This window comes from Arvicola amphibius, chromosome 8, assembly GCF_903992535.2.
Source record: "Arvicola amphibius chromosome 8, mArvAmp1.2, whole genome shotgun sequence".
Taxonomy (NCBI): Eukaryota; Metazoa; Chordata; class Mammalia; order Rodentia; family Cricetidae; genus Arvicola; species Arvicola amphibius.
This window is the reverse complement of record NC_052054.1, coordinates 5200213-5214108: the sequence shown is the minus strand read 5'-3', so window position 1 is coordinate 5214108 and position 13896 is coordinate 5200213.

The window sequence follows — 13896 nt, the reverse complement described above, 5'->3', positions numbered from 1 at the left end:
TATGACTTGAGTAACAACATGGATTCAAGTTATTGGCCATCCATTCCCATGAGCTTTCATTTTAATTTTCCATCATTTAAGTAATTTACATCACACTTCTTTGGGGCATCTCCCTCTTGAACCTTCTGTAAAATCCTAGATTATTTCCTAAAGGTGTTGTACAAGCAGCCTTAGGCAGAAGATCCTTCAGAGTAAATGGAAGACCTGAGAAGACGAGGTCCCTTGAATTTGACCCTTGTAGCTTGAATTCACTGTGATTGACAGCTCAGTCTAACCATTTCCTCTTCTCATGTGTAGTTATGTGCAATGTTATTCTCCTGAGGTACAACTTTGTATATGCCATGTTTCTAGTTACCCAAACAGCTCATCTACTTTACCTCTTCCTGACATAGCCCCTACACAGACAAGCTCTGCTTGGCTGACATGCCTGTAACTGCCCCTCAGTCTACCAGTCAGAAACCATATAAGGTACAGATTCAGGGAGAATTAAAAGGCTCTGAGTGTCCACTAGTAGAGAAAAATTATGAGAGTGACATCTTTTTAAAATCACAGCACCTAGGAAAATTAAAAGGAATCAGAGTCTTTAGTTATTTAGAAGGATACATATTAACACAGCACACTGTACACAGACTATCTCCAGTGTTTGGAAATGGGCCACCTGAGGATTTGGGGGCAGTCTTTTCCTTGTATGCATGGGAAGTAGCCTAGTGAGATTTATAGGCTGTCATGAATGAGGATTACACACACTGCAGTTCAGGCGTGATCATGTGTAGAGCCCCTCAGCTGAAGAGGAGCACAGTGCTGGTGGAGAGACTGTTCTCATCACAGGTGATGAGAGATTCCATGAGCTCCCGAGAGCCCAGTCCTGCCAGACTTCTGTACGAGAAATGGAAGGTCGCTGGGGAAGCTTCACCCTCTCTGTTTCTAACTTTAATTCTTTCTCACAGCCATTTTCTAGCAGCCGCTGAACTTTCCTGTGTGTGAAAGTTTGCTCTGTTTCCCTTTGTAGATTGTGCATAGAGTTCAGGTGAACTTACTCTTACAACTTTTATGAGAATTCAGAAAGTCCTGGGCAGATGCTTATATCAGGTTTCTCTTCCTCCAGATCTGCCAGGGAAAAATAAAATGACCCTGCCCTCTTGTAGCGAGAGCTGGAAAGGTAAGCACAGACTGTTGTAGTGTGAAGCGGCGGGGCTGCGTCCCGCCGCCCAGTTCCCAGCAACCGGCTAACTTTATCCGAAATAATTACACGGAAACTGTATTCTCTTAAACACTGCCTGGCCCATTATCTGTAGCCTCTTATTGGTTAATTCTCACATCTTGCTTTAACCCATATTTAGTAATCTGGGTAGCACCACGAGTTGTGGCTTACCAGGAGAGATCTTAACCTGCGTCCATCTCGGAGAGCAGCAGCATGGAGACTCACTATCGTGACTGCCTGAAGCGTCTCCCCCACTCTCTACTTCCTTGTTCCCACAATTCTGTTCTGTCTACACCGCCTACCTAATTTTCTGTTCTCTTAAAGGGCCAAGGCAGTTTTCTTTATTAATAATGAAAGTAACACATAAACACTCCTCCATCATTTCCCCTTTTTCTGTTTAAACAAAAAAGAAAGGCTTTAACTTTAACATAGTAAAATTACATGTAACAAAACAGTTATCAAGCAAGAATTACAGTTACAATATTTAAATCTATTTTATCTTTTATCATAACTAAGGAAAACTATAACTATCTATTTATTCTTCAACTCCATCAAAGACTCCAGAAGGATATAATATTACCTAAGTAAACAAGTCATATGCAACTTTCAAACTCTAGAAATGACAGAGACAACTCGCTGCCTGGACAGTCATCCAAAGTTCCTCTGTACCGTTGGGGCATCCATCTTCGGGCTTCAGGCCCACAGTATCCAGCAGACATTTCCATGAAGCAGAAAAATTCCAAAGACAGTTCAGTCACTTTCTGCTGTGTCCTGCAGAACGTCTCGCAGACTCTTTCACGAATCAGGAACCCTGAGAGACCATCTCACCTTTAGGCAAGTTCAGCAGTCCTCTCTCTGCGGGTTCTTTGTGTCCAGTTTATGCAACAGTCCAGCCAAGAGCAGTTTCTTGCCCAAATGGCTAACAAACTCCATAAGTAGCCTCTTCGATGCCCATCTTCCTCTCGAAGTAGATTGGTGCTGCCAGGAGCAGACGTGTCTCATGATCATGAAAAACCCTAAGTTATTAAAACATTTAAAATGCCATATTCTGCAGTCTTTGAAAGATATGAAGAATGCCTATTTGAAATATATCTATGCACATCTAGAAAATCTAACATGACTACAAGCTTGACCATTATCGATGATTATCCATTAACAACCTATATTTCCTAATTATACATTACAGTTTTTAAAATGAACTACAATCACAATAGCTTAATCAAGATCAGAAATACATATACATATAACAAAATTGACCTTAAAATCTATACCAATGCAAATTCATATCTATATCATCTCCCCCTTTAAATGTAAAAGAACATTTATAAACAATATTTGGGAAAATGGGTGCAGTTATTTCTCTCCAAACTGCTTCCTGCTGAATGGGGGCGCTGTTATTTAGGTCTTTCATGGTGTAACCTGTGTGCTAGGTTCCTCTCAGTTGGCAGTTGAGTGAAGTAATTTTTTGAAGATGTTCACAGCAACCTTTCAGGAGGGCGTGGTCTATCATACCATATTGGGATAGAAGCAATCCACAGAGTCTCGTCCTCTGTGAAAACAAAAGAAGAAACTCTTTTCCAAAGCATCATGTTCTCAGATCCAAATCCTGAAGTCATACCATTAAAATGTCCATTCTGGTCTAGACTGGCAGCCCATATAATGAAATGTCTCTCTGTATTTAGCTCCTTTACAGTCAAAAAAATCAAAGAAAACACAACAAAATACATAATCCAGACTCTCTGTGAATTTTCCATTTTTACGTGGCTTATTTTTACTCTATCACTTTACTTCTTTTAATCTATAACTATCTGTACTCTGTCTCTTTAAAGACTTTAACCTTTTTTTTAAGGCATTAACTTTATTCTCTATATTTTCTTTTTCTCTCTTTTAAGCCTACGTGAGCCATTTAAAGGCCTTCTATGTCTGAATCTTTTCTATTGTGAATCTGTAATTTTTTACTATCCAGGAGCATTTCTTAAAAGGTTAACCACTTCTTAAAATCTTAAGTTGCGCCAGGTAGAGGTAATACGGTACCGCCTGTTTACAGCCAAGTCCAAACCTTAACTGCGCTGTTATCATGGTAATTACGATAGTTCCTGCCTGAGGTCAGCACAGTTCAGCATGGCGGAGCAGAGCCAGAGCCGCTCCTGCCTCAGTCATTTGGTGCCCCTGAGCAGCACACAGTTTCAGGCACACAGCAGTCCACATTGGAGCCACACTCAGAAGTTTAATTCTGAGACTGAGCGTGCAGCACAGAAACTCTTTTCATCCAAGTTACAGCCAAATCTGACGCGCAGAGCACCCGCGCGGTCTGAAAACACCTCTCTCTCTAGGGCGGCAGGAATCCGCAAATGCTGTCCCGCCTAAGCCTGATTCCGCCATCTGCCCAGGTGCAGGAAGGGAGCAGTGAGTCATTGGCATGGTCTCAGAGTACTTTCTTTCCGATCCCAAGCGGGCAAGGTTTTTAAGTGGATTTAGTGACCACGTTGGAGCGCCAATCTGTAGTGTGAAGCGGCGGGGCTGCGTCCCGCCGCCCAGTTCCCAGCAACCGGCTAACTTTATCCGAAATAATTACACGGAAACTGTATTCTCTTAAACACTGCCTGGCCCATTATCTGTAGCCTCTTATTGGTTAATTCTCACATCTTGCTTTAACCCATATTTAGTAATCTGGGTAGCACCACGAGTTGTGGCTTACCAGGAGAGATCTTAACCTGCGTCCATCTCGGAGAGCAGCAGCATGGAGACTCACTATCGTGACTGCCTGAAGCGTCTCCCCCACTCTCTACTTCCTTGTTCCCACAATTCTGTTCTGTCTACTCTGCCTACCTAATTTTCTGTTCTCTTAAAGGGCCAAGGCAGTTTTCTTTATTAATAATGAAAGTAACACATAAACACTCCTCCATCAGACTGTCAGCATCAAGGGATGCGTTCTTGCTGCAATCCTTTCTCTTAAGACTTTAGTTCTGGTCTCAATTATATATTTTAAAAGAGAAATTTCTTTTGTTGAAATATGAATACGTTTGAAGTTGGCATAGGTACTAGGGCAATAGTTCTCAATCTGTGGGTCACGATGTTCAATATGGGTCACATATCAGATATCTTGCATATCAGAAATTTTTCTACTATTCATTAAAGTAGCCAAATTACAGTTATGAAGTAACAATTAGATACTTTTATTGTTGGAGGTCACCATAGCATGAAGAATTGTATTAAAGGGTCCCATCTTAGGAAGGTTGAAACCAACTATGCTACAGTCTTCTATTAGGTACTTAGATTACATTAAAAGATGTAATCACTGTGTTCAAAATACAGTTTACAAAAGACGAAGATGGAGTACAGGTTAAGGGGGTCGTGGGAATGAGCTTCGATGCTACAAAGCACCGAAGACAGGAGCACTGGTGCTGAACTTCTAGGAAAGGCTCCATGTAGCAGGTGGAGCCCGGTTCTCAGTAAGCATATCCTGGAAGCTTTGCATGATGGGAAGATCACAAGAAGCAGTCCCGATAGCAGAACACCAGAGTGGACATGGAATGAGGAGACATGCCCTTCTACTTCATCAAGACTTGAGTCCACCCCATGGAAGCTTGGGTGTCTCCTGAAGGTTCCGGAGAGAAGAGAGCAGCTTTGGGGAAGGACTGTCAGACAAGCGATGGCGATGTGGGTGGGTAGGAGAGAAGGAAGGAAACCTGGTCCTCGGGGAGACTGTGAGCAGTGTGGCTGCAGAACTGAAGCAGCCATGTGAAGCAAAGAAAGACAGAGTCAGTATGAGGAGGAGACCTTGGTGCAGTTCGCTGGAGCTGAGAGGCATGTATGTGGGAGCAGAGCATAGGGTGGTAACTGAGTGCGAGGCTGGGAATGAGGGTGATGAGGACCGATGTGGAGGAGGCTGGGGCTGGGAATAGGGGCGTTGAGAACTCGTGTGGAGGAGACACTACTACCCTTGGGGTTTAGATTCATTTCTGAGGTTAGAGCTGGACGCTTCCATGGGCACAGTCAGGAAAAACAGGAGGCTTGAGCAGCGGAGAGTTAGCCCACACTGTAGGTTCTCTTCCCTTTTCCCAGAATGGTACCTGCCGCTCAGGTTGTGGTTCCTTTGGGCTCTACCATGCGCCTAACCAGCCTTTAGTTCCCATACGGGGCCACAGGTTTGCTGACATGCTCCTGAGGTGGGGTCTGGAAGTGTGAGGCGTGGGAAGACTTAGGGTTCAGAGACAGTTTAGGAAAAGCTCCGTGTATAACACTTCCCTGGGCAGCCTCTGCTGGAAGTAACCCCAGGCTTTATACATGCCGCTCTTCACGCTCTATTGCGTTGTCCCATTTCTCGTCTGAAAAACATAAATTTGAAATTTCAGTGAGGACAAGATTTGTTTTATTATTTCTTCCTTCCCTCCCTTCCCCATCTCTCCCTCCCACCAGTGTCTCATGTATTCCAGACTGGTCTGGATCTAGCAGTCTAGTTAAGGACCTTCAACATCTGCTCCTTCTGCCCCCACTCGTCAGATAATGGTATTACAAACTGCTCCACACCCGCACTTAGGCTAAGCAACCACTGACCAGGCTGCATCTTCAGTCCCAGATAAATATTCCTGTCCGTCCCTTTTCGCTTTAATATTTTTAAATGTTTCTTTATGTTCTTTCCAATTTTTAGATCTGTAGCATTACAGCGAAAACTAAGCATTTATGCCTATTAACAGGGCTATAATTATTTATGGTTCCAAATCTCAGATGGGATTTTAGTTCTGTTCATCAGAACTAAATGTTTTTAAATGTTTTAAAATGTTTCCATTTGTGCCTCTGGGCTACTCTGGCTTGAGTTAATCCCCAAACCCCAAATCCAGTGCTCAGAATGACCCACGGTGCTCGGTAGAAGTATTGCGGTCAGCAAGGAGGACTGCCTCTTCCCATCTCCCCCTGCAAAAAGCGCCTGTCTCACCTCAATCACTCCAGGACGGTTCCTCCCCACTGGGTGAAAAATGTACAAACTTTTCCTGTGCTCCACCCAGTCCTTCCCTTGTCCTTTGAATCATGAGTTTTCACTTTCAGTGTAACCGGAGACTGCTCGTTCATTTCCCAGTAGCCCAGACCTGAAAAATAACACAGAAACTACATTAATTACAACACTATTCTGCCAATGACTCAGACATATTTCTAGCTAGCTCTTACATGTTGTATTAACCAATTTCTATTAATCTGTGTATTGCCATGAGGTTCTGGCTTGCTGGAAAGGTTCCTGGTTTGTCTCCTTCAGCAGATATATGTTGTCTGTCCGTCCCCTTGACTCTACCTACTCTCTCTATACATCTCTTCCAGCCTGGGTGTAGTAATGAGACGAGCAGGCCTGCTTTTCATCCCGCCCGGATCCCATATAGCTAGCTTTACACCCGAAATAACAACACACAAATTGTATTCATTTAAACACTGCCTGGTCCATTAGCTCTAGCCTCTTACTGGCTAATTCTTACATCTTGCTTAACCCATTTCTAATAATCTGTGTAGCACCACAAGGTGGTGGCTTACCGGGAAAGATTCAGCATGTCTGACCTGGTGGCTGGCTTCATGGCGACTGTCTCGGGTCCGGGAATCATGGCAACTGCCTCACTGTCTTCTACCTCGCATCGTGTTCTGTTTACTCTGCCTACCTAATTTTCTGCCTATCAAAGGGCCAAGGCAGTTTCTTTATTAACCAATGAAAGTAACACATAGACACTCCTCCATCACCTGGGTATATTCTTCCCTGCCATAGGCCAAAGCAGCTTTATTCATTAATCAATATGAGCAACACATAGACAGAAAGACAGCCCACATCATTTTAGAGTTTATCAGTTAGGCTAGGCTGGCTCCAGGGACCTACTTCCTCCTTGCACTGATATTACCAATGCAGCCCATTACCTCTGTATGCACACATACACATGCACATATGCACACATGCATGCACACAAGCACACACACATGCACACTGCATAAAAATACTGAGGATTATTTGCACACGCATTACTGAGGCTCCAGACATGTTGATACTTAGTGTTGGAGCTGGAAAGACCTCTTTAATAGAACCAGCAGTGTTGAGCCCCCGACTCCACCAGCTAGCTCCAAAGCCACACTTAAACTCTGTGTGTCACAAAAGAAAACACGTGGACAAGAATATGAGGAGGGATCTCTAGGGAAGAGTAGCCGAGGCTGGAGCCAGGGACCTTAAGAAAAGGGCGGGAGTGAGAGCACTCAGTATGCACTAAATTCACAAAGAATGGTGCAACTGATAAAAAAAAAAACCCTGGAAAATGTATCAGTGTCTGGACTTCCGAATGTTAATTTTAAAAATAGCACAAAGTCCTGTAGGTAATTTTTGTTTTTCTTAGGTTTAAAGGGCGCTTGGGGTTTGATCTGCTTGTTGTTTGTTTCGTTTTGGCAAGCTATCCCGGTAAAACCAAGACACCACAAATGTGTGAGCCTCTTGCCTCAGCATCTGGAGTGCTTTGAGGGTGCATGTCACCATGCCCGGACATGAGCCACCTTTCCAGCTGTTCTGTCACCGTAGGACAGTCAGCCACACCTTTCTGTTCTATTTTTCGTTCCCTCTTTATATCTCTGCAAAGTCATTGAAACAGTTTGGTTTCTAATCTCAAACCTATTTTTAGGTAATTAGGTAATGAATGAGACATTAGATTGAATTTTCAGAGAAAAAAAAATTCCCTGGCTTAGCTTGGCCCCTGAGTAATACGAACTGTCAGAGTTCTCCTTCCCTCTCTGATTATATTAATTACCTCTCTTACCTTGCAAATTTAATGTAGAACAAGTATTTTATCTAAACTTGAAGAATTTACTAGAGGTTAAGAAGTTATATAACTTTAATAAAAACAAGAGTAACAGAATTACCCTCCAATTGCTTGCCATAAAGCTTAATTCTGTAACATCTCCCAGGTCTCTTTCCTGTGCCGGGGAAAGGACAGCACAGCCCCTCTTGCTTCTCTCCTGGTCTTTCCAGAGGAGGCAGGCAGAAGGCTATGCACAAGCCAGAAGAGTGTCCTGTGCGACGCCACACTGCCACGCAATGCACCGTTTCCCACGGAAAAGCAAGCATTTGAATGGTCTTGCTCAGCTGTCATAGTTAGCATCTGCTGGTAGCTTGCCACACCCAGGAAGAGGGGATCTCACCTGTGGATTGCCTCCATCAGACTGGCCTATGGGCACGGCCATGGAGGCATTTTCTTGATTACTAATTGATACAGTAGGACCCAGCCCATTGTGGGTGGTGCCACTCCTTAGCTGGTGGTCCTGGGTTGTATAAGAAAGCAAGATGAGGGTGCCATGACGATTGAAAGCTCCTCAGTCCTCCACCCTGGTGAACATATTTGAGAGGAAAAACAAAGATACAGCTAAGGGCATACTGGCCACCAACACATCACCGGCTCAATGCAGAACAACATCAAGGATATGCCTCAGTTGTGCACAGGCCTTCCCTCAAGCCCCTGTCCCTAGACTTTGGGGGTAGCCTTCCTACTCATCCATAGGTGGCTCCAGGGGACCAGGTTGTAGCACAGGATGCCAGGGTCACTCCTTCAGAGTGCAGAGGGGGTAAACATTAGTGCCCACAGCAAGGGCTTCTGCAAGGTGTGTAGAGGTCACTGCCATTGGCTGTATCCTCTCCACCTGAACTCCCAGAGTGCTCTGAAGAGCCTCAGGGCTAATGGCTGCAGGAATTGGCCTATGTAGAGAACCCCCCAAGAGCTACTATGTGAAGTGTCAACTGGGAAGGATGAAGTAAGACCTAGGAAACTGGAAAAACATTACTTCTGGTATGCCTGGGAAGGAATTTATAAAGGTAAAGAACGCCAGTGCTCAGTGTCTGTAAACCGCAGACATTGGCTGGGGGTGGATGCCTGGAGAATATATTCAGGTGAACTGGTTATCTCTCTGATATCTGACATGAGAGCATTCCTAAGACTCCCAGCATACCAGCCAAAGCTCCTCTGCTGCAGGTTCTCAGGATTTTAGCTTCAGGTGTCAGCTGAGAATCATACCACAGGCCTCCCTGCCTTGCACCCAATGGGCTTGAAATGAACCCAGCCACTGGAGATGGGTACAGAGCTGTGGCACAATAGTTTCCACAAGAAGCATTTACTCGATGCACAGTTCTTGCGTGGCACTGTTGCTTATGTGCTGTAGGTTAATGCCATGACGTCATTCATCACTGTGCCTCCTGATACCCCCATGAGACAATTGAAAACTGCATAACTATGGGGTGCAGAAATAACTATTGGGCATATTTATAAAAACTCATTGCCATTTTTACTTAGAGGAAAAGAAGGAAAAGAAGTAGCAGCAGAGATACCTTTCTCTTTGAATGAGGCTTCTTTTTTTTTCCTCCCAAAGTTGGAATAAAAAAGTATTTGGTCCTCAGAGTGAAGTGGTTAAGCCCTTTCTTCACACATGTAAGGACTGGAGTTTGGATTCTCAGAATCCATGTAAATGCTTGGTGGGTACTTGAGTTCACCTGCAATGTGACCCTCTGTAGACATAGACAGGGAACTCCCCAAAGAATGCTATCTAGTGAGATTAGCCATATCCATGCTCTCTGACTTTGATTGAGAGACCCTGCCTCAAGAAAAATAAATTGGAGAGTGGTGGGGTGAGATTCCTGCCATCAGTCTTAGGCTTCCACACTCCCAAACACTGGTATCTGCACTTGCCAATGCGTGCCAATACCATACACATGCGTGAACACATGCACACATAAAGAATAGGAAGAAACAAAATGCACAGTATTAGTAGAGAGCTTTTCTGGATGTTAGAATATAATGAAGAATATATTGAGTTGAGAGTAGTCCCAGGTATTAAGATAGAATTTAATAAGCTCTGAGATTAAAAAAAATCAAAAACTAAAATCTCTTTTTGATTAGAGTTTTAAAACGGAGTTAAACATTTTATGACTGAAAGTGTATGATTCGTGCAGAAAACGAATGTTGTACCTGCTAATGGATCCTTCCTTGGAATATCAAATAAATATGGATGGATGACCTCCCTCCTCTGTCCACACTAGGGTAATGGTGTTTGCATGGAAATGGACGGAATGACATGTTCTGGAAATGAGGCCTTTTGAGTAGTAAGTTGCCTCCCTATGAGCAGATTCTAAGCGTGGGAGGTGTGTAGGGAGACATGTGCTTGTGTGTGTCATATTTATAGATATATATTGTATTTTATATATGTATTTATTATAACAATAGATATATAGCACATGTAATTGCAACTGGGGTAGATGATAGTTTATTTCTCTGCTTACCTCTACTTAGCACATCAAGAAGAGTCCACGTTTCAATTTCTTAAGGCATTTGTTTTGCTTTGTTTCTTCCCTAATGATTCATACTTCCCTTGTGTTTTGGGTATAACAGTCTCTTGTCTTTTACAATCTACCTTTACCAAGGAAATGGAATTTATACTTTCCTAACAAAGATTTCTTGACTTCAGTGTTGAGATTCTAACACTCACCACCCTGAATTAACTAACCACTTTTCTTTTTCTTTTTTTTATTGCTTTTATTGCGCTATACATTTTCTCCACTCACCCCCCCTTCCTGCTGCCTCCCTTTCTACCCACTCCCATGACCTCCCACACTCCCAATTTACCCAGGAGATCTACCTTTTACATTCCTATGTAGATCCATGTATGTCTCTCTTAGGGTTCTCTTTGTTGTCTAGAGTCTCTAACTAACTGCTTTTCAAACACATGCATCCCTGGCTGTGCTCATCCTAGACCTCTGCATCTTTCAAGAAGGTCTGAGATTTGGAGTGTGAACTCTTCCGTTAGTGAGCTGAGCAGTCTCAATCCACAATCTTTTCCTCTAACTCAGCAATTAGCTGCTTCTGCCTCTCAAGAGCTGGGATCGTGGATGTGTGCTGTCATGCTTGGTTATTTTCTTCTAGCTTATGAAACATGCCTATATTTTTGTTTATGAAACTAGAAGTCAGTGCTTTTCTCTGTACAATTACAGCTTTGGAGTTTTTCTTTCTTTAGTAGTTCAGTTCCTTTCCTGAACCTTCCCTGGAACTAATTGACTTTCTCCTCAGATACACTTCAGAGAAACAGCAATGCCATAAGTGCCCGAAGTTGTTTGATTTTTAATTAGAAGTTTTTTCTTTTTTTGATGTTGTTGTTAATAGCTTAAATTGATATAGAGACACTCAACTTTTATCTTGTGCATTTACTGAATTTTGGCAAATTGTTTTTCAAGCAGTTTATCTATTTAATCTGCACCCTTGCATTTATTGACCCAATGCTTATCCTAATTATCCTAACACTCTCTCAATCTATCAATGGCTTTGAAGATCTTTAGTTGATCTCTCATGTCTTATTCCCAATGACAGTTACTTTTTTTATTATTTATACTTTTTTACCTTTACTCCAATCTTATCATCAGTGTTTATATTTTCTAGTTGTGAATCTTTCATTTGATTGATTTGTTCTAGTTATATTTCATTTATTTTAAAAACTTTGTTATATTTAAATTTTTACTTATTTTGATTATAGTTTGTTTTTTCTTAGATTCCAAATGTGAAAGTTTAAAGTATTTTCAAAATATTTTCTTCTTATTTTATACACATGGATGCTGCGCCTGCACGTCTGTGTACTGTGTGTGTGCTTAATGTCCACGGATGTCGAGGGAAGTAAGGCATCTGATGCCCTAGAACTGGAGTTACATGTTGTCATGAACCACCACATCCATACTGGAAATTAAAGTCAGGCCTTCTGTAAAAGCAGTAAGCAATTCAACTGCTAAGCCATCTCCTCAGGCCCTTGGTTAGCCTTTTTAAACATTTTTTCATCTCTTTGTAAGTTATGAAGTAATAATTTCAAATCATATACTTCATTTCTATACATTTTTGGTATAGATTTTTTTCACACAATTAAAAAAGCAAATTTCCTTATTTCTTTGATTCATAGCTTATGTTTTAAGGGATTGATAATTTAAAAAATATTATTCAAGTAATTGAGAATTTCAGAAACACATTTACGTTACATTAAATTCTCTTCACTTTCAGAGTATACTCAGCAGGGTATCAAAATCATTTTCTATGCTAACATCTATGCTACAGAACAGATGTGGTCTTTCTTGTGAATATTCCATGTGTCCTCTAAGAACAGCTGCACTGTTAAATGCGGCTTTGAGAGTCCTACACAGCAACTAACACCATGACTAATGGCTTTCTCCAATCTTTGTGCATACTGATATGCTGACTTTTAAACAGATATTCTCTAACAAGAACAGGCATCGAAAGCTTCCATCATAACTGTGGGTGTGTCCTTTCCCATTTGGAGTCTTCTGGATTTTAGTTCATATATTCTGGAGTTCTTTAGTTGGACTCACGTGTACTTGTCTTCAGAATTTGCATGACCATTTGGTCAGTGGGAAGGTTCTGTCCACTCTGGTGACACTCTTGGCTCAAGCTCACCGCTGAAGTTCATGAGTGGCAAATGTGTGCGTGTAATCTCCCTTGTCTTTCTTGCATTGCAGTCATGGTGATATTACTTTATTAAACACAGCCACCCTTTTGTCTGTACACACTTAGAGTCAGGTTGAATCACATTCTAATATACAGGAGCTCTCCACAGCTCCTTTACAGCTGCTGTCTGAGTTCAATTTTCTCATGAAACTTATAATTTTGGTCTCATTGGTTGGGACAGATTTGGAACTACTAAGTTCAAGGCACATACAGTTAGGGTGCCATCAGAGGGGTCACTTCCCTGGGGGAGAACATAGTCCCTGCTTCTTCAGACTTTTAGGGATGTGGCATTCCTCAGCTTCTTGTGGAGATTATTCCTCAGACTCTGAGTGCTTCTGTGCCCTCGACACAGGACCTGGCTAGAGGATACCCATATAGATAATCTAGAACAATCTAAGAGTCTCAAGCACAGCACTGGCAGAATGCCCCCTGGTATAGAGCTATGGCTTCTGCGATCTGTGATTTGGAAGTGGGCACATGTGAAGGGCTGTCACTCAGCCTGTCAAAGCCCTTAAGTTCTCCTCATTCCCACTTGAATTTCCAGCCTGTGAAGTGTGCTTCCAATGGCTTCCCGAGAGTCTTAGCTGTCCTGAACGGTGTGTTAGAACAATCACAAACCTTACTACTTGTGTGTAAATTATATTTGCAGTCTCTCTCTTCCTTCCCCCTCTTTCCCCCTCCCGTTCTCTTTCTCTGCCCCTGTATCTCTCTTTATGTTATGAAAAGTAATTTATGGTCAAGGTTAATTAATCATATGGTTTTTACCTCATGTATTTATTCACAAACATTACGATGACTGTATTGCCTTATTCTTCCATGAACTGATTCTGCAAATTTGGGAATATTTTCACCAAGAAAAAGAAAGGCTAGTTGGTAAAAAAAATTATATTTTCTCAACCTTAAATATATATAGTATACTTGTCTCATTTTCGTAATTTCAAATATTCTATAAATTAAAATTCTTCATCTTTATCTTTTACTTTTATCTTTTTATATCTGATTATTTTCACTTGACCCAAGAATTTGATTTTGCTCCTTAAATTGCTGGATTTTGGATACTGTTCACTGGCCTCTCTTCAATTGGTGGGTTCTTCAGCTGCTTGTAGCCTGCTGCTGAGTCTAAGGGAGAAACTGCCACCACTGCTCATGTTTACTGCTGGCTTTTTAATGTCCTCTTTGCTTCGAATCTGCTGTTTT